General features: G+C 43.8%; 6 non-coding genes across 6 annotated transcripts; all 6 read left to right on the top strand.

Annotated features, from left to right (window-relative positions):
* The first annotated feature begins 483 nt into the window (after positions 1-483).
* trnar-ccu lies at positions 484-556 on the top strand. Its single transcript has one exon. It is a non-coding gene; the product is annotated as a tRNA-Arg (tRNA).
* A 1627-nt stretch (positions 557-2183) lies between these two features.
* On the top strand, positions 2184-2256 carry trnar-ccu. Its single transcript has one exon. It is a non-coding gene; the product is annotated as a tRNA-Arg (tRNA).
* A 2207-nt stretch (positions 2257-4463) lies between these two features.
* On the top strand, positions 4464-4536 carry trnar-ccu. The gene has a single exon. It is a non-coding gene; the product is annotated as a tRNA-Arg (tRNA).
* Positions 4537-6170: 1634 nt separating this feature from the next.
* Positions 6171-6243, top strand: trnar-ccu. Its single transcript has one exon. It is a non-coding gene; the product is annotated as a tRNA-Arg (tRNA).
* Positions 6244-7862: 1619 nt separating this feature from the next.
* trnar-ccu lies at positions 7863-7935 on the top strand. The gene has a single exon. It is a non-coding gene; the product is annotated as a tRNA-Arg (tRNA).
* A 1945-nt stretch (positions 7936-9880) lies between these two features.
* Positions 9881-9953, top strand: trnar-ccu. Its single transcript has one exon. It is a non-coding gene; the product is annotated as a tRNA-Arg (tRNA).
* Positions 9954-27555: the final 17602 nt, after the last annotated feature.

A 27555-nucleotide genomic window follows, 5' to 3' on the forward strand; every position in this document is an offset into this window, starting at 1 on the left:
TAAGCCAGGGAATGTAGGTTTGACTCCCTTTTGAGAGGTGGGTACAAGCAGAGTGGCGCAGCGGGAGCGTGCTGGGCCCATAACCCAGAGGTCGATGGATCGAAACCATCCTCTGCTAAGAGCTACCTACTTTCTAATAAAAATGAAATGGAATAATGTACGGATTTGTTGTGGGTTAGCTCTTAGATGCCTTTAGCAGAAACCCAAAACAGCAGGGAGTTCCTACAGCCTTGTTCCATTGGCCTCCTAAGCCAGGGATTGTAGGTTTGAGTCACTTTTGAAAGTTGTGTTGAAGCAGAGTGGCACAGAGGAAGCGTGCTGGGTCCATAACCCAGAGGTCCATGGATCGAAACGATCCTCTGATAAGAGCAGCCTACTTTCCTATGAAATGCCCTAATTTTCAGATTTGTTGCAATTTGCAGTAGCTCTTACTGTACATGTCTCCAGCAGAAACCAAAAACGCCAGATGCTGAAAAAGGCAATGCCCCAGTGTCCTAATGGATAAGGCACTGGCCTCCTAAGCCAGGGATTGTGGGTTCGAGTCCCATCTGGGGTGTGCATGAGCAGCATGGTGCAGGAGAAGAATGATTGTAGCAAAAGCAATTGATCAATAAATCACAACCCTAGGTAAAGCCTTCTTTTTAGCTTAGAAGAAAATGGCATCAATTTCAGAATGGTTGCTATCAACCCTAATCATTGCAGGTCCTCGCAACAATCTGGTGGCCTACTGGATGAACTTTGGCCTCTTGCATCAAAGACAATGAGTTTTGTCCAAAGACATTTCAGTTTAGCTCTTTAGATGCTTCCAGCAGAAACCCAAAATGCCAGAAACCTAAAAGAGCAGTACCCCAGTGGCCTAATTGAAAAGGCACTGGCCACGGATTGTAGGATTGAGTCCAATTTGGCGGGTGTGTTGAAGCAGAGTGGCGCAGCGGAAGCGTGCTGGGCCCATAACCCAGAGGTCGATGGATCGAAACCATCCTCTGCTAAGAGTTACCTATTATCTAATAAAAATGAAATGGCATAATGTTCAGATTTGTTGTGGTTTAGCTCTTAGATGCCTTCAGCAGAAACCCAAAACACTGGTATGTCAAAACAGCAGTGGCCTCCTAAGCCAGGCATTGTAGGTTCGAGTCACATCTGGGGTGTGCTTAAGCAGCATGCATGCTTGTAGCAAAACCAAGTGATCAATAAATCGTAACCCTAGGAAAAGCCTTCTTTTTAGCTAAGAAGAAAATGGCATCAAGTTCAGAATGGTTGCTATCAACCCTAATTACTGCAGGTCATCGCCACAATCTTGGTGGCCTACTGGATGAAGCTTTGTCCTCTTGCATCAAACACAATGGGTTTTGTCCAAAGACATTTCAGTTTAGCTCTTAGATGTCTCCCGCAGAAACCAAAGGTCATCGCCACAATCTGGTGGCCTACTGGATGAAACTTTGACCTCTTGCATCAAAGACAACGGGACTCCCTTTTGCAAGGCAGGTAGAAGCAGAGTGGCGCAGCGGAAGCGTGCTGGGCCCATAACCCAGAGGTCGATGGATAGAAACCATCCTCTGCTAAGAGCTACCTTTAAAAAATTAAATGGCCTAATGTTCAGATTTGTTGAAGTTTAGCTCTTAGATGCCTTCAGCTGAAATCCACAACGCTGGTATATCAAAACAGCAGTGACTTCCTACAGCCTTGTTCCATTGGCCTCCTAAGCCAGGGAATGTAGGTTTGACTCCCTTTTGAGAGGTGGGTACAAGCAGAGTGGCGCAGCGGGAGCGTGCTGGGCCCATAACCCAGAGGTCGATGGATCGAAACCATCCTCTGCTAAGAGCTACCTACTTTCTAATAAAAATGAAATGGAATAATGAACGGATATGTTGTGGTTTAGCTCTTAGATGCCTTTAGCAGAAACCCAAAACAGCAGGGAGTTCCTACAGCCTTGTTCCATTGGCCTCCTAAGCCAGGGATTGTAGGTTTGAGTCACTTTTGAAAGTTGTGTTGAAGCAGAGTGGCACAGAGGAAGCGTGCTGGGTCCATAACCCAGAGGTCCATGGATCGAAACGATCCTCTGATAAGAGCAGCCTACTTTCCTATGAAATGCCCTAATTTTCAGATTTGTTGCAATTTGCAGTAGCTCTTACTGTACATGTCTCCAGCAGAAACCAAAAACGCCAGATGCTGAAAAAGGCAATGCCCCAGTGGCCTAATGGATAAGGCACTGGCCTCCTAAGCCAGGGATTGTGGGTTCGAGTCCCATCTGGGGTGTGCATGAGCAGCATGGTGCAGGAGAAGAATGATTGTAGCAAAAACAATTGATCAATAAATCACAACCCTAGGTAAAGCCTTCTTTTTAGCTTAGAAGAAAATGGCATCAATTTCAGAATGGTTGCTATCAACCCTAATCATTGCAGGTCCTCGCAACAATCTGGTGGCCTACTGGATGAACTTTGGCCTCTTGCATCAAAGACAATGAGTTTTGTCCAAAGACATTTCAGTTTAGCTCTTTAGATGCTTCCAGCAGAAACCCAAAATGCCAGAAACCTAAAAGAGCAGTACCCCAGTGGCCTAATTGATAAGGCACTGGCCACGGATTGTAGGATTGAGTCCAATTTGGCGGGTGTGTTGAAGCAGAGTGGGCCCATAACCCAGAGGTCGATGGATGGCATCAAGTTCAGAATGGTTGCTATCAACCCTAATTACTGCAGGTCATCGCCACAATCTTGGTGGCCTACTGGATGAAGCTTTGTCCTCTTGCATCAAACACAATGGGTTTTGTCCAAAGACATTTCAGTTTAGCTCTTAGATGTCTCCCGCAGAAACCAAAGGTCATCGCCACAATCTGGTGGCCTACTGGATGAAACTTTGAACTCTTGCATCAAAGACAACGGGACTCCCTTTTGCAACGCAGGTAAAAGCAGAGTGGCGCAGCGGAAGCGTGCTGGGCCCATAACCCAGAGGTCGATGGATCGAAACCATCCTCTGCTAAGAGTTACCTATTATCTAATAAAAATGAAATGGCATAATGTTCAGATTTGTTGTGGTTTAGCTCTTAGATGCCTTCAGCAGAAACCCAAAACACTGGTATGTCAAAACAGCAGTGACTTCCTACAGCCATGCTCCAGTGGCCTCCTAAGCCAGGCATTGTAGGTTCGAGTCACATCTGGGGTGTGCTTAAGCAGCATGCATGCTTGTAGCAAAACCAAGTGATCAATAAATCGTAACCCTAGGAAAAGCCTTCTTTTTAGCTAAGAAGAAAATGGCATCAAGTTCAGAATGGTTGCTATCAACCCTAATTACTGCAGGTCATCGCCACAATCTTGGTGGCCTACTGGATGAAGCTTTGTCCTCTTGCATCAAACACAATGGGTTTTGTCCAAAGACATTTCAGTTTAGCTCTTAGATGTCTCCCGCAGAAACCAAAGGTCATCGCCACAATCTGGTGGCCTACTGGATGAAGCTTTGACCTCTTGCATCAAAGACAACGGGACTCCCTTTTGAGAGACAGGTAGAAGCAGAGTGGCGCAGCGGAAGCGTGCTGGGCCCATAACCCAGAGGTCGGTGGATAGAAACCATCCTCTGCTAAGAGCTACCTACTTTCTAATAAAAATTAAATGGCCTAATGTTCAGATTTGTTGAAGTTTAGCTCTTAGATGCCTTAAGCTGAAATCCACAACGCTGGTATATCAAAACAGCAGTGACTTCCTACAGCCTTGCTCCATTGGCCTCCTAAGCCAGGGAATGTAGGTTTGACTCCCTTTTGAGAGGTGGGTACAAGCAGAGTGGCGCAGCGGAAGCGTGCTGGGCCCATAACCCAGAGGTTGATTGATCGAAACCATCCTCTGCTAAGCGCTACCTACTTTCTAATAAAAATTAAATGGCCTAATGTTCAGATTTGTTGAAGTTTAGCTCTTAGATGCCTTCAGCTGAAATCCACAACGCTGGTATATCAAAACAGCAGTGACTTCCTACAGCCTTGCTCCATTGGCCTCCTAAGCCAGGGAATGTAGGTTTGACTCCCTTTTGAGAGGTGGGTACAAGCAGAGTGGCGCAGCGGAAGCGTGCTGGGCCCATAACCCAGAGGTCGATGGATCGAAACCATCCTCTGCTAAGAGCTACCTACTATCTAATAAAAATGAAATGGAATAATGTACAGATTTGTTGTGGTTTAGCTCTTAGATGCCTTCAGCAGAAACCCAAAACAGCAGGGAGTTCCTACAGCCTTGTTCCATTGGCCTCCTAAGCCAGGGATTGTAGGTTTGAGTCACTTTTGAAAGTTGTGTTGAAGCAGAGTGGCACAGAGGAAGCGTGCTGGGTCCATAACCCAGAGGTCCATGGATCGAAACGATCCTCTGATAAGAGCAGCCTACTTTCCTATGAAATGCCCTAATTTTCAGATTTGTTGCAATTTCAGTAGCTCTTACTGTACATGTCTCCAGCAGAAACCAAAAACGCCAGATGCTGAAAAAGGCAGTGCCGCAGTGGCCTAATGGATAAGGCACTGGCCTCCTAAGCCAGGGATTGTGGGTTCGAGTCCCATCTGGGGTGTGCATGAGCAGCACGGTGCCGGAGAAGTATGATTGTAGCAAAAACAATTGATCAATAAATCACAACCCTAGGTAAAGCCTTCTTTTTAGCTTAGAAGAAAATGGCATCAATTTCAGAATGGTTGCTATCAACCCTAATCATTGCAGGTCCTTGCCACAATCTGGTGGCCTACTGGATGAACTTTGGCCTCTTGCATCAAAGACAATGAGTTTTGTCCAAAGACATTTCAGTTTAGCTCTTTAGATGCTTCCAGCAGAAACCCAAAATGCCAGAAACCTAAAAGAGCAGTACCCCAGTGGCCTAATTGATATGGCACTGGCCACGGATCGTAGGATTGAGTCGTATTTGGCAGGTGTGTTGAAGCAGAGTGGCGCAGCGGAAGCGTGCTGGGCCCATAACCCAGAGGTCGATGGATCGAAACCATCCTCTGCTAAGGGCTACCTACTTTCTAATAAAAAAGTAATGGCCTGATGTTCAGATTTTTTGCAGTTTAGCTCTTAGATGTCTCCAGCAGAAACCCAAAACACTGGTATGTCAAAACAGCAGTGGCCTCCTAAGCCAGGCATTGTAGGTTCGAGTCACATCTGGGGTGTGCTTAAGCAGCATGCATGCTTGTAGCAAAACCAAGTGATCAATAAATCGTAACCCTAGGAAAAGCCTTCTTTTTAGCTAAGAAGAAAATGGCATCAAGTTCAGAATGGTTGCTATCAACCCTAATTACTGCAGGTCATCGCCACAATCTTGGTGGCCTACTGGATGAAGCTTTGTCCTCTTGCATCAAACACAATGGGTTTTGTCCAAAGACATTTCAGTTTAGCTCTTAGATGTCTCCCGCAGAAACCAAAGGTCATCGCCACAATCTGGTGGCCTACTGGATGAAACTTTGACCTCTTGCATCAAAGACAACGGGACTCCCTTTTGCAAGGCAGGTAGAAGCAGAGTGGCGCAGCGGAAGCGTGCTGGGCCCATAACCCAGAGGTTGATGGATAGAAACCATCCTCTGCTAAGAGCTACCTACTTTCTAATAAAAATTAAATGGCCTAATGTTCAGATTTGTTGAAGTTTAGCTCTTAGATGCCTTCAGCTGAAATCCACAACGCTGGTATATCAAAACAGCAGTGACTTCCTACAGCCTTGCTCCATTGGCCTCCTAAGCCAGGGAATGTAGGTTTGACTCCCTTTTGAGAGGTGGGTACAAGCAGAGTGGCGCAGCGGGAGTGTGCTGGGCCCATAACCCAGAGGTCGATGGATCGAAACCATCCTCTGCTAAGAGCTACCTACTTTCTAATAAAAATGAAATGGAATAATGTACAGATTTGTTGTGGTTTAGCTCTTAGATGCCTTTAGCAGAAACCCAAAACAGCAGGGAGTTCCTACAGCCTTGTTCCATTGGCCTCCTAAGCCAGGGATTGTAGGTTTGAGTCACTTTTGAAAGTTGTGTTGAAGCAGAGTGGCACAGAGGAAGCGTGCTGGGTCCATAACCCAGAGGTCCATGGATCGAAACGATCCTCTGATAAGAGCAGCCTACTTTCCTATGAAATGCCCTAATTTTCAGATTTGTTGCAATTTGCAGTAGCTCTTACTGTACATGTCTCCAGCAGAAACCAAAAACGCCAGATGCTGAAAAAGGCAGTGCCGCAGTGGCCTAATGGATAAGGCACTGGCCTCCTAAGCCAGGGATTGTGGGTTCGAGTCCCATCTGGGGTGTGCATGAGCAGCATGGTGCCGGAGAAGTATGATTGTAGCAAAAACAATTGATCAATAAATCACAACCCTAGGTAAAGCCTTCTTTTTAGCTTAGAAGAAAATGGCATCAATTTCAGAATGGTTGCTATCAACCCTAATCATTGCAGGTCCTTGCCACAATCTGGTGGCCTACTGGATGAACTTTGGCCTCTTGCATCAAAGACAATGAGTTTTGTCCAAAGACATTTCAGTTTAGCTCTTTAGATGCTTCCAGCAGAAACCCAAAATGCCAGAAACCTAAAAGAGCAGTACCCCAGTGGCCTAATTGATATGGCACTGGCCACGGATCGTAGGATTGAGTCGTATTTGGCAGGTGTGTTGAAGCAGAGTGGCGCAGCGGAAGCGTGCTGGGCCCATAACCCAGAGGTCGATGGATCGAAACCATCCTCTGCTAAGGGCTACCTACTTTCTAATAAAAAAGTAATGGCCTGATGTTCAGATTTTTTGCAGTTTAGCTCTTAGATGTCTCCAGCAGAAACCCAAAACTCCAGATGGCCTCCTAAGCCAGGGATTGTGCGTTCACGTCCCATCTGGGGTGTGCTTAAGCAGCATGCATGCTTGTAGCAAAACCAAGTGATCAATAAATCGTAACCCTAGGAAAAGCCTTCTTTTTAGCTAAGAAGAAAATGGCATCAAGTTCAGAATGGTTGCTATCAACCCTAATTACTGCAGGTCATCGCCACAATCTTGGTGGCCTACTGGATGAAGCTTTGTCCTCTTGCATCAAACACAATGGGTTTTGTCCAAAGACATTTCAGTTTAGCTCTTAGATGTCTCCCGCAGAAACCAAAGGTCATCGCCACAATCTGGTGGCCTACTGGATGAAACTTTGACCTCTTGCATCAAAGACAACGGGACTCCCTTTTGCAAGGCAGGTAGAAGCAGAGTGGCGCAGCGGAAGCGTGCTGGGCCCATAACCCAGAGGTCGATGGATAGAAACCATCCTCTGCTAAGAGCTACCTACTTTCTAATAAAAATTAAATGGCCTAATGTTCAGATTTGTTGAAGTTTAGCTCTTAGATGCCTTCAGCTGAAATCCACAACGCTGGTATATCAAAACAGCAGTGACTTCCTACAGCCTTGCTCCATTGGCCTCCTAAGCCAGGGAATGTAGGTTTGACTCCCTTTTGAGAGGTGGGTACAAGCAGAGTGGCGCAGCGGGAGCGTGCTGGGCCCATAACCCAGAGGTCGATGGATCGAAACCATCCTCTGCTAAGAGCTACCTACTTTCTAATAAAAATGAAATGGAATAATGTACAGATTTGTTGTGGTTTAGCTCTTAGATGCCTTTAGCAGAAACCCAAAACAGCAGGGAGTTCCTACAGCCTTGTTCCATTGGCCTCCTAAGCCAGGGATTGTAGGTTTGAGTCACTTTTGAAAGTTGTGTTGAAGCAGAGTGGCACAGAGGAAGCGTGCTGGGTCCATAACCCAGAGGTCCATGGATCGAAACGATCCTCTGATAAGAGCAGCCTACTTTCCTATGAAATGCCCTAATTTTCAGATTTGTTGCAATTTGCAGTAGCTCTTACTGTACATGTCTCCAGCAGAAACCAAAAACGCCAGATGCTGAAAAAGGCAGTGCTGCAGTGGCCTAATGGATAAGGCACTGGCCTCCTAAGCCAGGGATTGTGGGTTCGAGTCCCATCTGGGGTGTGCATGAGCAGCATGGTGCCGGAGAAGTATGATTGTAGCAAAAACAATTGATCAATAAATCACAACCCTAGGTAAAGCCTTCTTTTTAGCTTAGAAGAAAATGGCATCAATTTCAGAATGGTTGCTATCAACCCTAATCATTGCAGGTCCTTGCCACAATCTGGTGGCCTACTGGATGAACTTTGGCCTCTTGCATCAAAGACAATGAGTTTTGTCCAAAGACATTTCAGTTTAGCTCTTTAGATGCTTCCAGCAGAAACCCAAAATGCCAGAAACCTAAAAGAGCAGTACCCCAGTGGCCTAATTGATATGGCACTGGCCACGGATTGTAGGATTGAGTCCAATTTGGCGGGTGTGTTGAAGCAGAGTGGGCCCATAACCCAGAGGTCGATGGATGGCATCAAGTTCAGAATGGTTGCTATCAACCCTAATTACTGCAGGTCATCGCCACAATCTTGGTGGCCTACTGGATGAAGCTTTGTCCTCTTGCATCAAACACAATGGGTTTTGTCCAAAGACATTTCAGTTTAGCTCTTAGATGTCTCCCGCAGAAACCAAAGGTCATCGCCACAATCTGGTGGCCTACTGGATGAAACTTTGAACTCTTGCATCAAAGACAACGGGACTCCCTTTTGAGAGACAGGTAAAAGCAGAGTGGCGCAGCGGAAGCGTGCTGGGCCCATAACCCAGAGGTTGATGGATCGAAACCATCCTCTGCTAAGAGTTACCTATTATCTAATAAAAATGAAATGGCATAATGTTCAGATTTGTTGTGGTTTAGCTCTTAGATGCCTTCAGCAGAAACCCAAAACACTGGTATGTCAAAACAGCAGTGACTTCCTACAGCCATGCTCCAGTGGCCTCCTAAGCCAGGCATTGTAGGTTCGAGTCACATCTGGGGTGTGCTTAAGCAGCATGCATGCTTGTAGCAAAACCAAGTGATCAATAAATCGTAACCCTAGGAAAAGCCTTCTTTTTAGCTAAGAAGAAAATGGCATCAAGTTCAGAATGGTTGCTATCAACCCTAATTACTGCAGGTCATCGCCACAATCTTGGTGGCCTACTGGATGAAGCTTTGTCCTCTTGCATCAAACACAATGGGTTTTGTCCAAAGACATTTCAGTTTAGCTCTTAGATGTCTCCCGCAGAAACCAAAGGTCATCGCCACAATCTGGTGGCCTACTGGATGAAACTTTGACCTCTTGCATCAAAGACAACGGGACTCCCTTTTGAGAGAGAGGTAGAAGCAGAGTGGCGCAGCGGAAGCGTGCTGGGCCCATAACCCAGAGGTCGATGGATAGAAACCATCCTCTGCTAAGAGCTACCTACTTTCTAATAAAAATTAAATGGCCTAATGTTCAGATTTGTTGAAGTTTAGCTCTTAGATGCCTTCAGCTGAAATCCACAACGCTGGTATATCAAAACAGCAGTGACTTCCTACAGCCTTGCTCCATTGGCCTCCTAAGCCAGGGAATGTAGGTTTGACTCCCTTTTGAGAGGTGGGTACAAGCAGAGTGGCGCAGCGGAAGCGTGCTGGGCCCATAACCCAGAGGTCGATGGATCGAAGCCATCCTCTGCTAAGAGCTACCTACTATCTAATAAAAATGAAATGGAATAATGTACAGATTTGTTGTGGTTTAGCTCTTAGATGCCTTCAGCAGAAACCCAAAACAGCAGGGAGTTCCTACAGCCTTGTTCCATTGGCCTCCTAAGCCAGGGATTGTAGGTTTGAGTCACTTTTGAAAGTTGTGTTGAAGCAGAGTGGCACAGAGGAAGCGTGCTGGGTCCATAACCCAGAGGTCCATGGATCGAAACGATCCTCTGATAAGAGCAGCCTACTTTCCTATGAAATGCCCTAATTTTCAGATTTGTTGCAATTTGCAGTAGCTCTTACTGTACATGTCTCCAGCAGAAACCAAAAACGCCAGATGCTGAAAAAGGCAGTGCTGCAGTGGCCTAATGGATAAGGCACTGGCCTCCTAAGCCAGGGATTGTGGGTTCGAGTCCCATCTGGGGTGTGCATGAGCAGCATGGTGCCGGAGAAGTATGATTGTAGCAAAAACAATTGATCAATAAATCACAACCCTAGGTAAAGCCTTCTTTTTAGCTTAGAAGAAAATGGCATCAATTTCAGAATGGTTGCTATCAACCCTAATCATTGCAGGTCCTTGCCACAATCTGGTGGCCTACTGGATGAACTTTGGCCTCTTGCATCAAAGACAATGAGTTTTGTCCAAAGACATTTCAGTTTAGCTCTTTAGATGCTTCCAGCAGAAACCCAAAATGCCAGAAACCTAAAAGAGCAGTACCCCAGTGGCCTAATTGATATGGCACTGGCCACGGATTGTAGGATTGAGTCCAATTTGGCGGGTGTGTTGAAGCAGAGTGGCGCAGCGGAAGCGTGCTGGGCCCATAACCCAGAGGTCGATGGATCGAAACCATCCTCTGCTAAGAGCTACCTATTATCTAATAAAAATGAAATGGCATAATGTTCAGATTTGTTGTGGTTTAGCTCTTAGATGCCTTCAGCAGAAACCCACAGCCCTGGAATATCAAAACAGCAGTGAGTTCCTACAGCCTTGCTCCAGTGGCCTCCTAAGCCAGGGATTGTAGGTTTGAGTCCCTTTTGAGAGGTGGGTTGAAGCAGAGTGGCGCAGCAGAAGCGCGCTGGGCCCATAACCCAGAGGTCGATGGATAGAAACCATCCTCTGCTAAGCGCTACCTGCTTTTTAATAAAAATGAAATGGCCTAATGTTCAGATTTGTTGAAGTTTAGCTCTTAGATGCCTTCAGCTGAAATCCACAACGCTGGTATATCAAAACAGCAGTGACTTCCTACAGCCTTGCTCAATTGGCCTCCTAAGCCAGGGATTGTAGGTTTGAGTCCCTTTTGAGAGGTGGGTTGAAGCAGAGTGGCGCAGCGGAAGCGTGCTGGGCCTATAACCCAGAGGTTGATGGATCAAACACAACGGGTTTTGTCCAAAGACATTTCAGTTTAGCTCTTAGATGCCTCCAGCAGAAACCCAAGGTCATCGCCACAATCTTGGTGGCCTACTGGATGAAGCTTTGTCCTATTGCATCAAACACAATGGGTTTTGTCCAAAGACATTTCAATTTAGCTCTTTGATGCCTCCAGCAGAAACCCAAGGTCATCGCCACAATCTGGTGACCTACTGGACAAAGCTTTGGCCTCTTGCATCAAAGACAATGGATTTTGTCCAAAGACATTTCAGATTAGCTCTTAGATGCTTCCAGCAGAAACCCAAAACGCAAGAAACTTGAAAGAGCAGTACCCCAGTGGCCTAACTGATAAGGCACTGGCCATGTATTGTAGGATTGAGTCCTATTTGGTGGGTGTGTTGAAGCAGAGTGGCGCAGCGGAAGCGTGCTGAGCCCATAACCCAGAGGTCGATGGATCGAAGCCATCCTCCACCACCAGAATCCCAAAATGCCAGAAATTTAAAACTGCCTAATGGTTAACGCACTGGCCACGGATTGTAGGTTTGAGGCCTATTTTAGTGGTGTGCTGAAGTAGAGAGGTGCAATGGAAGCGTGCTGAACCCATAACCCAGAGGTTGATGGATCAAAACCGTCCTCTGCTAAGAGCAGCCTACATTCTAACTGAAAAGAAAATAGCATAAAGATCAGAATTTTTGTCATCCATAATTAAGCTTTGGCCTCTTACATCCAGCAGACACCCAAAAATTCAGAAACTCAAAACAGCAGTGACTTAATACAGCCATGCTCCAATGTCTTCCCAAGCAAGGGATTGTAGGGTTGAGTCCTTTTTGGCAGGTGTGGAAGCGGGCTGGCCCCATAACCCAGAGGTCGATGGATTGAAACCATCCTCTGTTAAGATCAGCCTACTTTCTAATAAGAATGAAATGGCCTAATGTTCAGCTGTTAGAGGCTTAAAGTTCTGAATTGTTGTTGTCATCCCTAAGTGTTTCCAGAGGTGGCAAAAGTACACACATCCTTTACTCAAGTAGAAGTACAGATACTCATTTTTTTTAAAAGACTCCAATAAAAGTAGACGTAGTGACTACACTCTTTTACTCAAGTTAAAGTAAAGAAGTTTGGGCTCTCACATGTACTTAAGTAAAAAGTCACCGAAACTACTACCTGTTTAGTGTCATGCTGGTAACTGGATGTCATGTTTTTTCTATATATATGTGTGTGTATGTATATGTATATATAATTTTCGATTGTGCTGATGGATATTTGTGTTCATCAGCCATATGTGTGTGTATTTATATGTATATATAATTTTGGAGTGTTCATCAGCCACAAGAGTGTTACGAAAGGCAGGCACTGATGTAGTTGAGGTAGGGTGGAGTCAGCGTTCACATTCATCCCAAAGGTGTTCAGTAGGGATGAGATCAGAAAACAACCACATATAGCAGGAAAGGTCAGGTGACCCAATACTTTTGGAAATATAATGTATACCAAGTGTATCACCAAGGCCATATTCAAAAACTGTAGGGAGATTCCAGCTCTGTCCTTGAAAACAACTCAAAATTATTGTGATGTTTTAAAAATGACAAAATTAATATTAATCAAATGAAGCACTTCGTGTTTTTTGGGTTGACACCAGGGGCGGTTCTAGGATTTCATCTTTAGGGGGGTTTAGCCCTCAGTGAGAATTTAAAACAAGAAGAGTTTTATATTATATATTATATGACAACTCTGGTAATAGGAATAGTGAAATTTCACTGCTTTTGGTTGCCGTCTTTGCGTCTTTCCGCCGATTAGCGTTATAGATAAACGCCTCCAGCCCTGACTGTGCGTGCACGCTGCGCGTACCTATGCTTTTCCGTTCAAATAAAGCAGACAGCTGAAGACGCACTTTTGAAAGACTACAACACACGCGCGTAAAAGCAAAGTAAAAAAAAAAAACATTGAAACCATCAAAACCATCCTCTGCTAAGAGCTACCTACTTTCTAATAAAAATGAAATGGCCTAATGTTCAGATTTGTTGCAGTTTAGCTCTTAGATGCCTTCAGCAGAAACCCAAAACGCTGGAATATCAAAACAGCAGTGACTTCCTACAGCCATGCTCCAGTGGCCTCCTAAGCCAGGGATTGTAGGTTTGAGTCCCTTTTGAAAGGTGTGTTGAAGCAGAGTGGTGTAGTGGAAGCGGAAACGATCCTCTGCTAAGAGAAGCCTACTTTCCAATGAAATGGAATGGCCTAATGATTTGTTGCAGTTTATCTCTTAGACGTCTCCAGCAGAAACCCAAAACGCCAGATGCTAAACGTAGCAATGCCCCAGTGGCCTAATGGATAAGGCACTGGCCTCCTAAGCCAGGGATTGTGGTTTGAGTCCCTTTTGAAAGGAAGCGTGCTGGGGCCATAACCCAGAGGTCGATGGATCGAGACCATCCTCTGCTAAGAGCAGCCTACTTTCCAATGAAATGAAATGCCCTAATGTTCAGGTTTGTTGCAGTTTAGCTCTTAGATCCGTCCTCTCCTGGAAAATTAAGAAGAAAATGGCATAAATTTCAGAATGGTTGCTATCAACCCTAATCGTTGCAGGTCATCGCCACAATCCTGGTGGCCTACTGGATGAAGTTTTGGCCTCTTGCATCAAAGACAATGGGTTTTGTCCAAAGACATTTCAGTTTATTGAGATCAGAAAACAACGCAATTTTTAAAAGACTACAACACTCGCGTAAAAGCATAGTAAAAAAAAAATCGCTTTTGGTTCAAACTGATAAATAATTTTCTTTCCCATCGATGACATGTTCTGCATTTTAAAGTAATTTGTATTGTTTATTTATGAAAGTAAAAATTATACTTATAGTTTTAGGGTGGCTGAGATTACAGACAAGGGGGCTGAAGCCACCCTAAAAAAGGTCTAGATCCGCCCCTGGTTGACACAATTCTAAACGCATTCGCCAGGAATCCTTTTTGACGGCGATTATTTCAAACATCTCCCTCATATATGGCCATGTTTGTTCAGGAATGACCTCATTGTTAGTTATTTTAACATCTGTGACTCCCTCTGAATTAACATTAGCCATTCCTTTTGTAGGCGTGCTAAAAATAAATAGTGGAGTAAAGTACTGATACCAGAAAAATTTACTTAAGTACAGTAACGAAGTATTTTTACTCTGTTACTTCCCACCTCTGATTGTTTCCGGTCAACATTATTCAAGTTTTTCAATTCAATTCAAGTTTATTTGTATAGTGCTTTTTACAATTGACATTGTCTCAAAGCAGCTTTACAGAGCAAACATAGAACAGAAGGTAAACATAAGGAATATTATAAAGAATTAATATAATAAAAAATTCAAGATTATTATTAGATATATATAGTTCACAATGGGTATGTATTTATCCCCAATGAGCAAGTCTGAGGTGACTCAGGCAGCAGTGGCAAGGAAAAACTCCCTTAAACTGGTAAAAGAAGAAACCTTGAGAGGAACCAGACTCAAAGGGGAACCCATCCTCATATGGGTGACACTGGAGTGTGTGATTATAAATATACAGTCAAACAAATGTGGTATTGGTGTAAGGATCACATGGAGTTCAGATCTCCTCTTTAGTATCACAGAGTCCAACTGGAGCTGGTAGATTTGTAGATGTCTCAGGATTCTCACAGAGTCGGCCTCATCTCAGTGGAGGTCCAAAATCTTCATCACACGGAAAGCGATCGGAGCTGGTACAATTTCTGGATGCCTCAGGGTGGGTAGAAATACAGAAGCAGAGGAGAGGGATCAACATATCTGCTGTTCATAAAAATGTGCAAGTCTTACGTAATAGTGCACAATATTATGGGATGTATTATGTGTATGCCTGACTAAAGAGATGAGATTTTAACCTACATTTGAACGGGGAAAGTGTGTCTGAGCTCCGAACACTATCAGGAAGACTATTCCAGAGTTTGGGAGCTAAATAAAAAATGCTCTACCACCTTTAGTAGACTTAGATATTCTGGGAACTATCAGAAGTCCTCAGAGAGCATGAAGGACAGTAACATGTTAGAAGACTAGTTAGATACATGGGAGCTAAACCATCAAGAGCCTTGTACATACATTGCACATTGTAAGTAGCAGCAGTTTGTAATCAATTCTAAACTTAACGGGTAGGCAGTTTAGAGATGATAAAATTGGGAGATACATAAATATGTATAAATATGTATATTCTAAATTGGGAAAATATGGTCATACATTCTTATCCTAGTGAGAACTCTGGCAGCTGCATTTTGGACTAACTGTAGCCTATTTATTAAAGATGCAGGACAACCACCTAGTAACGCATTACAATAGTCCAGTCTAGAGGTCATGAAAGAATGAACTAGCTTTTTCCGCATCAGATGCAGACAGGATGTTTCTCAGCTAGGCAATATTTCTAAGGTGGAAGAAGGCTCTTTTTGTAGTATGGGCGATATGATTTTCACAAGACAAGATGCTGTCTAATATAACACCCAGGTCTTTCACTGTTGAGCTACTACTAACAGTACATCCCTGTAAATGGAAGTTAAATTGTGAGAGTTTCTGTGTACTGGTTTTTGGACCTATAAGTAGTATTTCTTTCAGAAATACTACAGTAACAACAGAAAATCATCCAGTCTTTTATCTCTCTAAGGCATTGAGTTAACTTGGACACTTTAGCTATTTCATCTGGTTTTGATGAGATATATAACTGTGTCATCAGCATAGCAGTGGAAACTAATCCCATGTCTTCTAATAATGTTCCCTAATGGAAGCATGTATATCGAGAAAAGCAGAGGTCCTAGAACTGATCATTGAGGGAGCCCATAATTAACTGGCAATAAACTGGAGCATTTACCATTTAATTCTACAAAATGGTGTCGATCAGATAGGTATTATCTAATCCAACTTAAAGCCTGTCCATGAATACCTGTGTAATTTTGTTAGCGATCTAGTAGAATGTTGTGATCTATAGTGTCAAATACAGCACTAAGGTCAAGTAGAACTAATAGGGACATACAGTCTATGTCCGAAGCTAAGAACAAGTCATTTGTGACTTTCACAAGTGCAGTTTCTGTGCTATGATGGGACCTGAAACCTGATTGAAACTCTTTGAAGATATTGTTCTCCTTTAAGAAGGAGCTCAGTTGAATAGACACAACCTTTTTAAGTATTTTAGACATAAACGGAAGGTGTGAAATACGTCAAAATACGTAGGTTTTTTGATGAGTGGCATAATAACTGCCAACTTGAAGGATTTAGGGATGTAACCTAAAGATAACGAGGCGTTAATAATATAAAGAAGAGGCTCACCAGCTTTATGTAACACTTTTTCAGTAATTTAGTTGGAATGGGGTGTAGTGGGGTGTTGATTTAGCTGTAGTAAGAAGTTTATCTATCTCTTCCTGTCCTGTACTTGTAAAGCACTGTAGTTGTGTGTCTAGAGCTTTAGGTGAGACTGGGTCACTAGTTGCTCTCATATGTTGAGCATCATCTATTTTATTCCTGATACTTTCGATCTTATTAGTGAAGAATCTCATAAAATCTTTACTACTGAACTGTGATGGAATAGTGTGTTCATACTTCTGTTTTTTGTTAATCTAGCCACTGTGCTAAATAAAAACTTAGGATTGTTCTGGTTATTTTCTATGAGTTTGCTCAGGTGCTCAGCCCTGGCAGCTTTTAGAGCCTGTCTATAGCTGGACATTCTTTCCTTATACGCAATTCTAAGAACCTCTAATTTAGTTTTTCTCCACTTTTGCTTGAGGTTATGGGTCTCTCTCTTGAGGGTGTGAGTATGACTATTATACCACGGTGCAAGCGTTTTATCTCTAACCTTCTTTAATCAGATTGGGGATACAGTGTCTAATGTGTGAGTGAATATAGTGCATATGTTGATAGTCATTACATCTAGATCGTTTGTGTTTTAGGGTACAGTAAGAAGTCCAGACAGGTCAGGCAGGTTATTTGTCAATCTGTCTTTAGTGGTCGGAATAATAGTTCTACCGAGTCGATAACGTGGTGAGACACAGTTAGTCTGTTCTACAGGTAGTGTGTACATTATGAGGTAATGGTCTGTGATGTCATCACTTTGAGATATGATATCTATATCAGTGACATCTATTCTGTGTGATATTATTAAATCTAGTGTATGATTACGATGATGAGTTGCTCTAGTGATGTTTTGTTTGAGCCCAAATGAGTTTAGGAAGTCCATAAATGTGAGTCCTAAAGCATCGTTTATGTCGTCAACATGAATGTTAAAATCTCCTACAATTAATGCTTTATCAAAGTTAACCAATAGGTCTGAAAGAAAATCTGCAAACTCTGTAAGAAAATCGGTGTAGGGCCCTGGGGGTCTGCACATGGTCGATAGAGCAAGAGACATCAGGGATTTTTTTCGTGTGCATGTGCGATAGTGTAACATTAAGAACAAGCACTTCAAAAGAATTAAGTCTATACTGTGTTCTCTCGGTAACAGTAAGGAAATCACTAAAGATAGTGGCGACACGACCTCCACGGCCAGTCTGACGAGGCTTGTGCTTATAGATATATCCTGATGGTGTAGACTCATTTAGACCGATGTAGTCATTTGGTTTAATTCAAATTTCGGTAAGGCAGAGTGCAGTAAGGCTATTTTCTGAGATGATTTCATTTACAATAAGTGCTTTGGGTGCAAGCGATCTAATGTTCAGAAGCCCAAACTTTAGGAACTGTTTTTGCTTGTTTCTTAGGCATTTTTCTGTTCTAATTACAGTAAGATTATTTCGAGAACTTCTCACGCATTTACTTTTTGATCTCAATACTCGGGGAACAGAAACAGTTTCTATAGGATGAGCTATGTGTGCATTTATGTCAATGTGTTGAGGTGAAGGATGGCTATTGAAATTTAGATTTAAATTGTATTTTACGTCAGAAGGTGTGCAGCGCCTTGGAGATGTGGTCCGAGAGGATCTCTGCTCCAACTCTGCTAGGGTGCAGGCCGTCAGCACGGAACAGCCTAGGACACTCCCAGAGAACATTCCAGTTATCAATAAAGAGTAGATTCTGAGCCTGACACCATGACTGTAGAATTCTATTTAAAAATAGATCCCCACTGTTGTGCCCTCTATGGCCTTAAGATGTGATTATTCACGTCTTAATAAAGCCATTCATTAGTCCAACAGTCGTATGAACCATACAGCACAAATTATTAAAAGCTGGCCATTGTTCTCTTGCATTACTGCATTACTGTTAAAAGATCTTTACTTTTTTAAAGAACATTCTTTAATGTTCCCATTAATTGCCTTTTATGCGTTATGGTCTATACCAGGGGTCGGCAACCCGCGGCTCCGGAGCAGCAAGTGGCTTTTTCATCCCTCTGCTGCGGCTATCTGTAGATTTGGAAAATAAATATTTAATTTAAATTTATGTTATTTTAGTTTGTTAAAAAAAATAATAATAATTCTAAGATTATGATGCTCTTGTAACATTAAAATAAACCATGTTAAATTTTTTTTGTCGCTCAAAATATGCGTCATAACTGCCGACTTGCAAAATCCGACACACAGAAGCAAACGGCATTTTTGATTTGCTGCAGCCATGCAAGGCTGTCAAGTGTCACACATTGAGAGTGACAGTCACGCATTTGGGTCTCTTGTCAGGCGCTCCCACGACACATCGTATTTCTCACGCAGAAAAACTTTTTGACTATTTATCATACGTTTAATAAGCCGCAGCGCCCAATATGTATCAGTCCTCACTGCTGTCTCTATGGAACCAAGCAGGAATCAAGCACGTCTCCTGAGTTCTTAGTCGAGCCTGACACTTATCAGCCAATCAAAAAAAGAGGCTCTTGTTTGCCTGGAGAAATAAAATTTCGTTTACTCGGTAGCAGTTCATTGATTTCATAAATGCAACACTACAGTTTTTTCGATACTTTCCATAAAGGTAAAAAAAAACGATATATGCAGTTTTATCTTCATTTTAGATGTTTTTTTTGTGGCTCTCTGTGTTTTTTTTTCTGTGGGAAACGGGTCCAAATGGCTCTTTGAGTGTTTAAGGTTGCCGACCCCTGGTCTATACAAATACAAAACTGACTTAACCACAAAGTAATTTTTAAACACTTTTATTTAAGTCAGACCAGCACAAACTGAATATATCACAAGTATTTCTGAAATAAATAACAAAAAATGCTGAATAATATATTCAGAATCAAAAACTAAAGTGGCTTCTGCATCATAAAAGCTGTTGTGTTGAGCCCTTAAATGTTCCTTTCACAGCTTAAGTATGAAAACTATCAACAATGTACAACACAAAACATTTTGAAATAAATAAATGAAAGCAATCTGATCTATTCAGAATCAATTTGGAGAAACTCATCACCAAAAAACTGCTATTATTGACAACCATAAATGATGTGCATTAAAAAAAATATATATAAAAGCTCTTTAAAAATGAAATCTTTGAGCAATTTTCAACCTAACCACAAATTAAGAGTTGCATGTCACTAACTTATGTAAAGTAAGCTGTGTGTATTCAAAGTGCAAAATTTGCTGTTGTATATGTCCATAAAAATGTAATAAATAAATAAATAAATAAAAACATTTTTCCTAGCAATACAACGTAATGCATTTTATAATGCTTATCCAATAATCCTCTGTGAAGGTGTCAAGCACGTATGCAACATTTGTGAAGGTAAACTCTTCATCCTCATCATCATCAGAGAGCGATTATGGCTGATACATTTGGAAGGCTTTTACAAAGTTAGAACCGTTATCAGTAACCGTAGCTGTAACTTTCGTTGACAGTCCATATAATGAATGAATGTGATTGATCTCAGCAGCAATGACATCTAACGTGTGTCTACCTTTGATCCTTTTACAGGCCAATGCAGCTTTCAGGCGTTGAAAAGTAGCAGTGTTTATCCAGTGGGCTGTCATGCCTAGGAAGCTTTTGCTGTGTACAGACCACATGTCTGCAGTGGTCGCGATGTAGTCTAGCCCCTCAAATGTTGTCTTCAGCTCACTATCCAGTTTTAAATATTCTTTATCCAAATAGTTCCAAAAAGTTTTTCATTCCATTTGCTGTGTGCCGCCTGAACATGTTATCATGCTAACGAGCTGTTTGAAAGCTCCACAGTAGAGACAGGCTGCATGTTTATCAACATAACGTGCAATAGCTTTGTTGATCTGTCCCTGGCTAGCAGTCCGGTTAAAATCTAGTTGCTGTTGTTTGGCTGGAGGGGCTTGACTCACTTCGTGTCTTTCCACCGACACCGAGTTAACTTCTAGCTTTGTCAAGGCATGTAGTTTCTGGAGGCGCTTTGACAGATTGGGGTTGCTGTTTATCACAGTAGATAGGACCTTTGAACCATAAAGGGGGTTTTTACACCTGGTCACTTCATGCGTTTTCTGTGATCTGATAGCTATCCGATCATAAAAGACCAGGTGTAAATGCCCTCCGAAACGGTTTCGAGACGGATATAAATCCGATCGCTCAAACCACTTCAGGAGGTGGTCTGGGACGCATTTCAGATGAAACTGGACAGGTGTAAATGAATGTGGTTGTTCAAACCACATACGTCAGCGCTATACTCCTCCCAAACGGAAGTACAACACTCGCAGTTGACTCGCGAGTCGTGCATCACGCCCGAAACAAATATGTTTTCCCACCAGCGCTGGCTCCGATCTTTCACCCAGGCATCTCGTTTGGTCTTAAAATGCACTGCTGCCGCAAGCAAAAATGCAGCAAACAGTAAATGCTGTTTTTTGTAGCAACCGCATACACCAAAGCGTGTTCCATTTCAATTACCCCGGAAATGAGGTAAAATATATTTGCATATTGGGCGGGAGTAGAAAGATCAGATTGATATCCGATTCGCCAAGACGCATTTATGTGGCCTAATGTAAATGGACCAGTTTTAACAAATCAGATATCTATCGGATCGGGTTTTAGCCCTCAGTGAGAATTTAAAACAAGAATTTTATATTCTAAGAGTTTTATATTATATGACTACAAAGTAAGCCAAATGTTATGGTATTATTTAAAATGGCAAAAGTGGACACCAAAATTCTACACATGATGTAATGATGCTAGTCTTGAATCAATATCAGTTCATGTATGTGTGCATTCCCTACGAAGTGTGTAAATTAATGCAGTCATTAATAAAAAATATTCACAAGACAAAGACCAAATCAATAAATGTTATTTTTATTTAGTATTGAATGGATTGTTTGCATTAATATTTTGTCTGTGCCATCAACTCTGGTAATAAGAATAGTGAAATTTTACTGCTTTGAGGTGAAAAGCAGTACCTGTGCTTCTCCATAAAGCAGACAGCTGATGACACACTTTTGAAAGACTACAATGCACACGTAAGTAAAAAAAAAAAAAAAAAAATCGCTCTTACATTTGCAGCATTTGGCAGACGCCCTTATCCAGAGCGACGTACATAAGTGCTTAAATCTTTAACATTGAATACATTAATGCTGGTTCACTAGGTTACATACTTAAGATACCATGAGTTTAAAACATTTGTTCAAGGTTTTTTTTTTTTTTTTTTAATGCAAAAGGAAAGAAGTGCTAGTTGAAGTGTTTCCTGAATAAGTAGGTCTTCAGTTGCCGCTTGAAAATAGCCAGTGACTCAGCTGTCCGGACCTCTAGGGGAAGTTCATTCCACCACCTTGGTGCCAGAACAGAGAAAAGTCTTGTAGTGTATTTGCCTCTTACCCTGACAGATGGTGGAACCAGTCGAGCAGTGCTGGTAGATCGGAGGTTACGGGGTGCAGTGCGAGGAATGATGAAGGCTTTGAGGTAAGAGGGAGCTGGTCCATTTTTGGCTTTGTAGGCCAGCATCAGTGTTTTGAATCGGATGCGTGCAGCTACCGGAAGCCAGTGGAGGGATCGCAGCAGCGTGGTGGTATGCGAGAACTTAGGCAGGTTGAAAACAAGCCGGGCAGCTGCATTTTGGATCATTTGCAGAGGACGGATTGCGTTCATAGGTAAACCTGCCAGCAGTGCATTGCAGTAATCCAGTCTAGAAATGACAAGAGACTGAACAAGTACCTGAGCAGTCTGTGTGGACAAAAATGGCCGAATCCTTCTAATGTTGTAGAGAAGAAACTGACATGAGCGAGTCACATTAGCAACATGAGAGGAAAAGGACAGTTGATTGCCCATGGTTACCCCAAGGTTGCGAGCTGTTGCTGAAGGGGAGATCAGATCATTGTGCAAGGATATAGCAAGATCATGACCTGGGGGTGAATCACCTGGGATGAACAGCAGTTCAGTTTTGCTAGGATTGAGCTTTAACTGATGAGCAGTCATTCATGATGAAATTTCTGCCAGACATGCTGAGATCCGGTCAGAAGCTGTGGCATCTGAGGGTGGGAAAGACAAGATAAGTTGTGTATCATCAGCATAGCAGTGGTAAGAGAACCCATGTGATGAAATAAAATCCCCAAGAGAGTGAGCATACAGGGAGAAAAGAAGAGGACCAAGTACTGAGCCCTGTGGGACGCCAGTGTAGAGTCTGCGTGGAGCAGATGTCACTCCCCTCCATGTTACGTGATATGAGCTTCCTTCCAGGTAGGGAGCAAACCATTCCCAAGCTGATCCGCAAATCCCAAGAGTCTTGAGGGTGGATAAGAGAGTCTTGTGGTTGACCGTATCAAACGCTGCTGAAAGGTCAAGGAGGATAAGGACAGATGACAGTTTGGCTGATCTAGCAGTATGTAGCTTCTCAGAGACATCCAAAAGGGCTGTCTCTGTAGAGTGAGCTGCTTTAAAGCCAGACTGTTTGGGATCTTGGAGGTTGTTCTGTGAGAGATAGACAGACAGTTGATTATAGACAATGCGTTCAAGAATTTTTAAAAGAAATGAGAGAAGTGATACCGGTCTATAGTTATTGATGTCTCATGGATCCAGAGCAGGTTTCTTTAGGATGGGAATAACCCTTGCTCTCTTGAAAGTAGTTGGTACCTGACCAGATGCGATGGATCTATTGACGATAGTGGAAATGAAGGGCAAGAGGTCTTGTGAGATGGTCTGGAGCATAGTGGTAGGGAGTGGATCCAATGGGCAGGTGGTGGGATTGCAGGACTGGATGAGTTGTAAAATCTCTTCTGCTGCCACAGTTGAGAAATGTGACAACGAAGGTGTAGGAGAATGCATACTCTGAGATGTAAGTGCAGTCGGGGCTGAAGTGAAGGTCCGGCAGATTTCCTCAATCTTCTCCTGGTAGAAAGAAGCAAAGTCTTCTGCAGTCAGGGAGGATGAAGAAGGTGGAGCCAGGGGGTTGAGCAGAGAAGAGATGATGTTGTGGAATTTCCGAGGGTCATGTGAGGAAGCTTCAAGCTTTTCCTTGTAGAAGGAAGTCTTGGCAGAAGTCATATCTGAGGAGAACTTGACAAGAAGTGTTCTGTAAAAGTCAAGATCTGCATCAAGTTGTGATTCTTCCACTTTCTCTCTGATGATCTTAGCTCTCTTCGATTGTTGTGCAGCACATCTGAAAGCCAAGGAGCAGAACAAGAAGTTTTCTTGGGTTTAGTGAACATAGGGCAGAGGAAGTCCATAGTTGAGGAAAGAGATGAGAGGAAAGTATCTGTGGCTGAGTCCAAGGGTAGTTAGGAAAAAGACCCAGTATCAGGAAGGGAAGAAAGAGTGCCAGAAGCTACAGATGAAGGGGAGACAGAGTGAAGGTTGCGGCGAGTAAGAGCAAGGGGGTGAGAGGTAGTTTTAGGTAGGATAGGTAGTGATGGTAGAAGCTGGAGAAGGACGGGTGAAAACCAGGTCCAGGACATTGCCTCTTTTGTGTGTGGGGATGTAGCTGTTGAGTGTGAGGGAGAAAGAGTCGAGAAGAGACAGGAGGGAAGAAGAATGTAGCTTGTCAGAGGGGAGGTTGAAGTCACCAAGCACTGTCGGGGGAGCTATCAGAAGGGAAAGCACTAAGCAGTGAGTCCATTTCTTCCAGGAAGCAGGAGGGCGGTAGACAACAATGATAACAAGGTTGATAGGAGAGGTAACTGAAATGGCATGGAATTCAAAAGAAGAGATGGTTAAATGAGAGAAGAGTAGAGATATAAAGCACCATTTCTTTGACAAGAATAAACCTGTACCACCACCCCTGCCTGTTTCTCGTGGTGAGTGAGAGAAAGCATAGGCGGAGGATAAAGCAGCTGGTGTAGCAGTGTTCTGTGGGGATATCCAGGTCTCTGTTAGAGCAAGAAAATCAAAGGAGTAATGGGAAGTTAAAGCAGAGATAAAATCAGCTTTCTTTACCGCAGACTGACAATTCCAGAGCCCACCTACCACCACTGTTTGAGACTTACACAACAGAGGAGAGTAGATGAGGTTACTGGGATTGTGACCTCTGCTTTGTGGATGAGAGCGTCTGCGAGAGTAGGCCTTGAGTACAGAGATGGGTTTAATGCACATATTTGTAGTCAAACAAGAGTGAGAATTAAGGTATGGTAGAATATATCAAACAGTATTAGACACTAATGTTAGAGAGGGATTCTGACAAACAGAACCTTCAATTTAAATAGGTAAGCCCTGCCCCAATTCACACCTTAAGGGAGACTGAAACTACTCCTGATTAATCCGCTGAGAGAACAACAAAGACCAACACTATAAAAATCAACAATGCTATAGAATATAACACAATTCAAATCACACTACTCTAGAACAAAGTGAGTTAAGCAGATAGTATACAAAAGACAGGAACCTACTTTACCAGAAGACAATATAATCAAATGTAGAGAGTTAAAGCACACAGCTCTTGGATCAAGCTGATAAAAAATTTTCTTTCCCATCGACGACATGTCCTGCATTTTAACATTATTTTTGTTTATTTATGAAAGCAAAAATTACAGTTTTAGGGGGGCTGAAGCCACCCTAAAAAAGCACTAGAACCGCTCTTGTGCTCAACTAAAGTGAAATAATGAGCATATTTCCACTTTGAGAAACTCATCTTGCTCTCGCCTTGACTCGCCATTACTGCTACACATACTTGAATAAACGGAAACACCCCCATAGTTCGGCGACTTCAGCGTGTTTACAGTGGTTGGCATCCACCAATCCTACAATGCGTCACTGCTGTAAACAGGTTAGGCTGTAGGCTACACTGCAGCCAAAATAGAATTCATTAAAAAAATTAAAAAACGGACAAACGCACCATAACAGAGTTACTTTATTTAAAAAGTAATGCGTTAGAGTATTAGTTACTGTCAAAAGTAACTGGGGGGGGGGGGGCACGGTGGCTTAGTGGTTAGCATGTTTGCCTCACACCTCCAGTGTTGGGGGTTTGATTCCCGCCTCCGCCTTGTGTGTGTGGAGTTTGCATGTTCTCCTTGGGGGTTTCCTCTCCCGATCCAAAGACATGCATGGTAGGTTGATTGGCATGTCCGTAGTGTCTGTAGTGTCCGTAGTGTGTGAGTGTGTGAGTGAATGAGAGTGTGTATGTGCGCCCTGCGATGGGTTGGCACTCCGTCCAGAATGTATCCTGGCTTGATGCCCGATGACGCCTGAGATTGGCACAGGCTCCCTGTGACCCAAGGTAGTTCGGATAATCGGTAGAAAACGAATGAATGAATGAAAAGTAAAGTTTAAATTACAGTAAAGTTTAAATTACAGTAAAGTTATTGCCCAACACTGCATGGGAGCAATACAAATTATTTCCTGTCATTCTAATGCAATTGTATTTCCATTTTAAATCATAACTGATTACACTTATTTGATGGCACCAGGACACCCTAGGTCGGAAGTCGATGATCGACTTTGTGGTTGTTTCATCTGACCTCCGGCTGTATGTCTTGGACACTCGAGTAAAGAGAGGGGCGGAGCTGTCAACTCATCACCACCTGGTGGTGAGTTGGATCCAATGGCAGGGGAGGAAGTTGGACAGACTTGGCAGACCCAAATGTACTGTGAGGGTCCGCTGGGAACGTTTGGCAGAGTCTCCGGTCAGAGAGCTCTTCAACTCTCACCTCTGGCAGAGCTTCAACCAGATCCCGAGAGAGGTTGGAGACATTGAGTCCGAGTGGACCATGTTCTCCACCTCCATTGTCGATGCAGCCGCACGGAGCTGTGGCCGTAAGGTCTCCAGTGCCTGTCGTGGCAGCAATCCTCGAACCTGGTAGTGGACCCCGGAAGTATGGGATGCCGTCAAGCTGAAGGAGGCAGCTGATAGGTACCGGAGGGCCATCGACCTTCAGCCCGGGTGGTTGCAGAGGCAAAAACTCAGGTATGGAAGAAGTTTGGTGAGGCCATGGAGAACGTCTATCGGTTGGCCTCGAAGAAATTCTGGCAAACCGTCCGGCGCCTCAGGAGGGGGAAGCAGTGCCCTGTGCACACTGTTTACAGTGGGAGTGGGAATCTGCTGACTTCCACTGGTGACATCCTCGGACGGTGGAAGGAGTACTTTGAGGATCTCCTCAATGCCACCACTGAGGAAGCAGAGGCAGAGGGCTCGGTTGTGGACTCCCCCAAGCTGAGGTCACTGAGGTAGAAGCTCCTCGGTGGCAAGGTCCGCCCTGAGTACCTTAAGTCTCTGGATGTTGTGAGGCTGTCTTGGTTGACACGCCTCTGCAACATCGCTCTAGACTGGCAGACTGGGGTGGTGGTCCCTCTGTTTAAGAAGGGGGACCGGATGGTGTGTTCCAACTACAGGGGGATCACACTCCTCAGCCTCCCCGGAAAAGTCTATGCCAGGGTACTAGAGAGGAGAATTCGGCCGATAGTCGAACCTCGGATTCAGGAGGAACAATGCGGGTTTCATCCTGGTCGTGGAACAATGGACCATCTCTATACCCTCACCAGGTTGCTGGAGGGTTCATGGGAGTTTGCCCAACCAGTCCACATGTGCTTTGTGGATCTGGAGAAGGCATTCGACTGTGTCCCTCGTGGTGACCTGTGGGGGGTGCTCTGGGAGTATGGGGTCCGGAGCCCTCTGCTAAGGGCTGTCCGGTCCCTATATGACCGGAGCAGTAGTTTGGATCGCATTGCCGGCAGTAAGTCAGACTTGTTCCCGGTGCATGTTGGACTCTGGCAGGGCTGCCCTTTGTCACCGGTCCTGTTCATTACTTATATGGACAGGATTTCTAGGCGCAGTCGGGGGCCGGAGGGAGTCCAGTTTGGGGACCACGGGATTTCGTCTCTGCGTTTTGCAGATGATGTTGTCCTGTTGGCTTCTTCAAATCAGGACCTTCAGCGTACACTGGGACGGTTTGCAGTCGAGTGTGAAGCGGCGGGGATGAGAATCAGCACCTCCAAGTCCGAGGCCATGGTTCTCAGCCGGAAAAGGGTGGCTTGCCCCCTTCAGGTTGGTGGAGAGCTCCTGCCTCAAGTGGAGGAGTTTAAGTATCTTGGGGTCTTGTTCACGAGTGAGGGAAGGATGGAGCGGGAGATCGACAGGCGGATCGGTGTATCTTCTGCAGTGATGCGGTCGATATATCAGTCTGTTGTGGTGAAGAAAGAGATGAGCCGCAAGGCGAAGCTCTCTATTTAGAAGTCGATCTACGTTCCTACGGTCATGAGCTTTGGGTCATGACCGTAAGGACAAGATCCCGGATACAGGAGTTTCCTCCGCAGGGTGGCTGGGCGCTCCCTTAGAGATAGGGTGAGGAGCTCAGTCACTCAGGAGGAGTTCAGAGTAGAGCCGCTGCTCCTCCACATCTGTTCCGGATTCCTCCTGAACGCCTCCCTGT

The sequence above is a fragment of the Tachysurus fulvidraco genome, chromosome 15, assembly GCF_022655615.1.
Source record: "Tachysurus fulvidraco isolate hzauxx_2018 chromosome 15, HZAU_PFXX_2.0, whole genome shotgun sequence".
Lineage (NCBI taxonomy): Eukaryota > Metazoa > Chordata > Actinopteri > Siluriformes > Bagridae > Tachysurus > Tachysurus fulvidraco.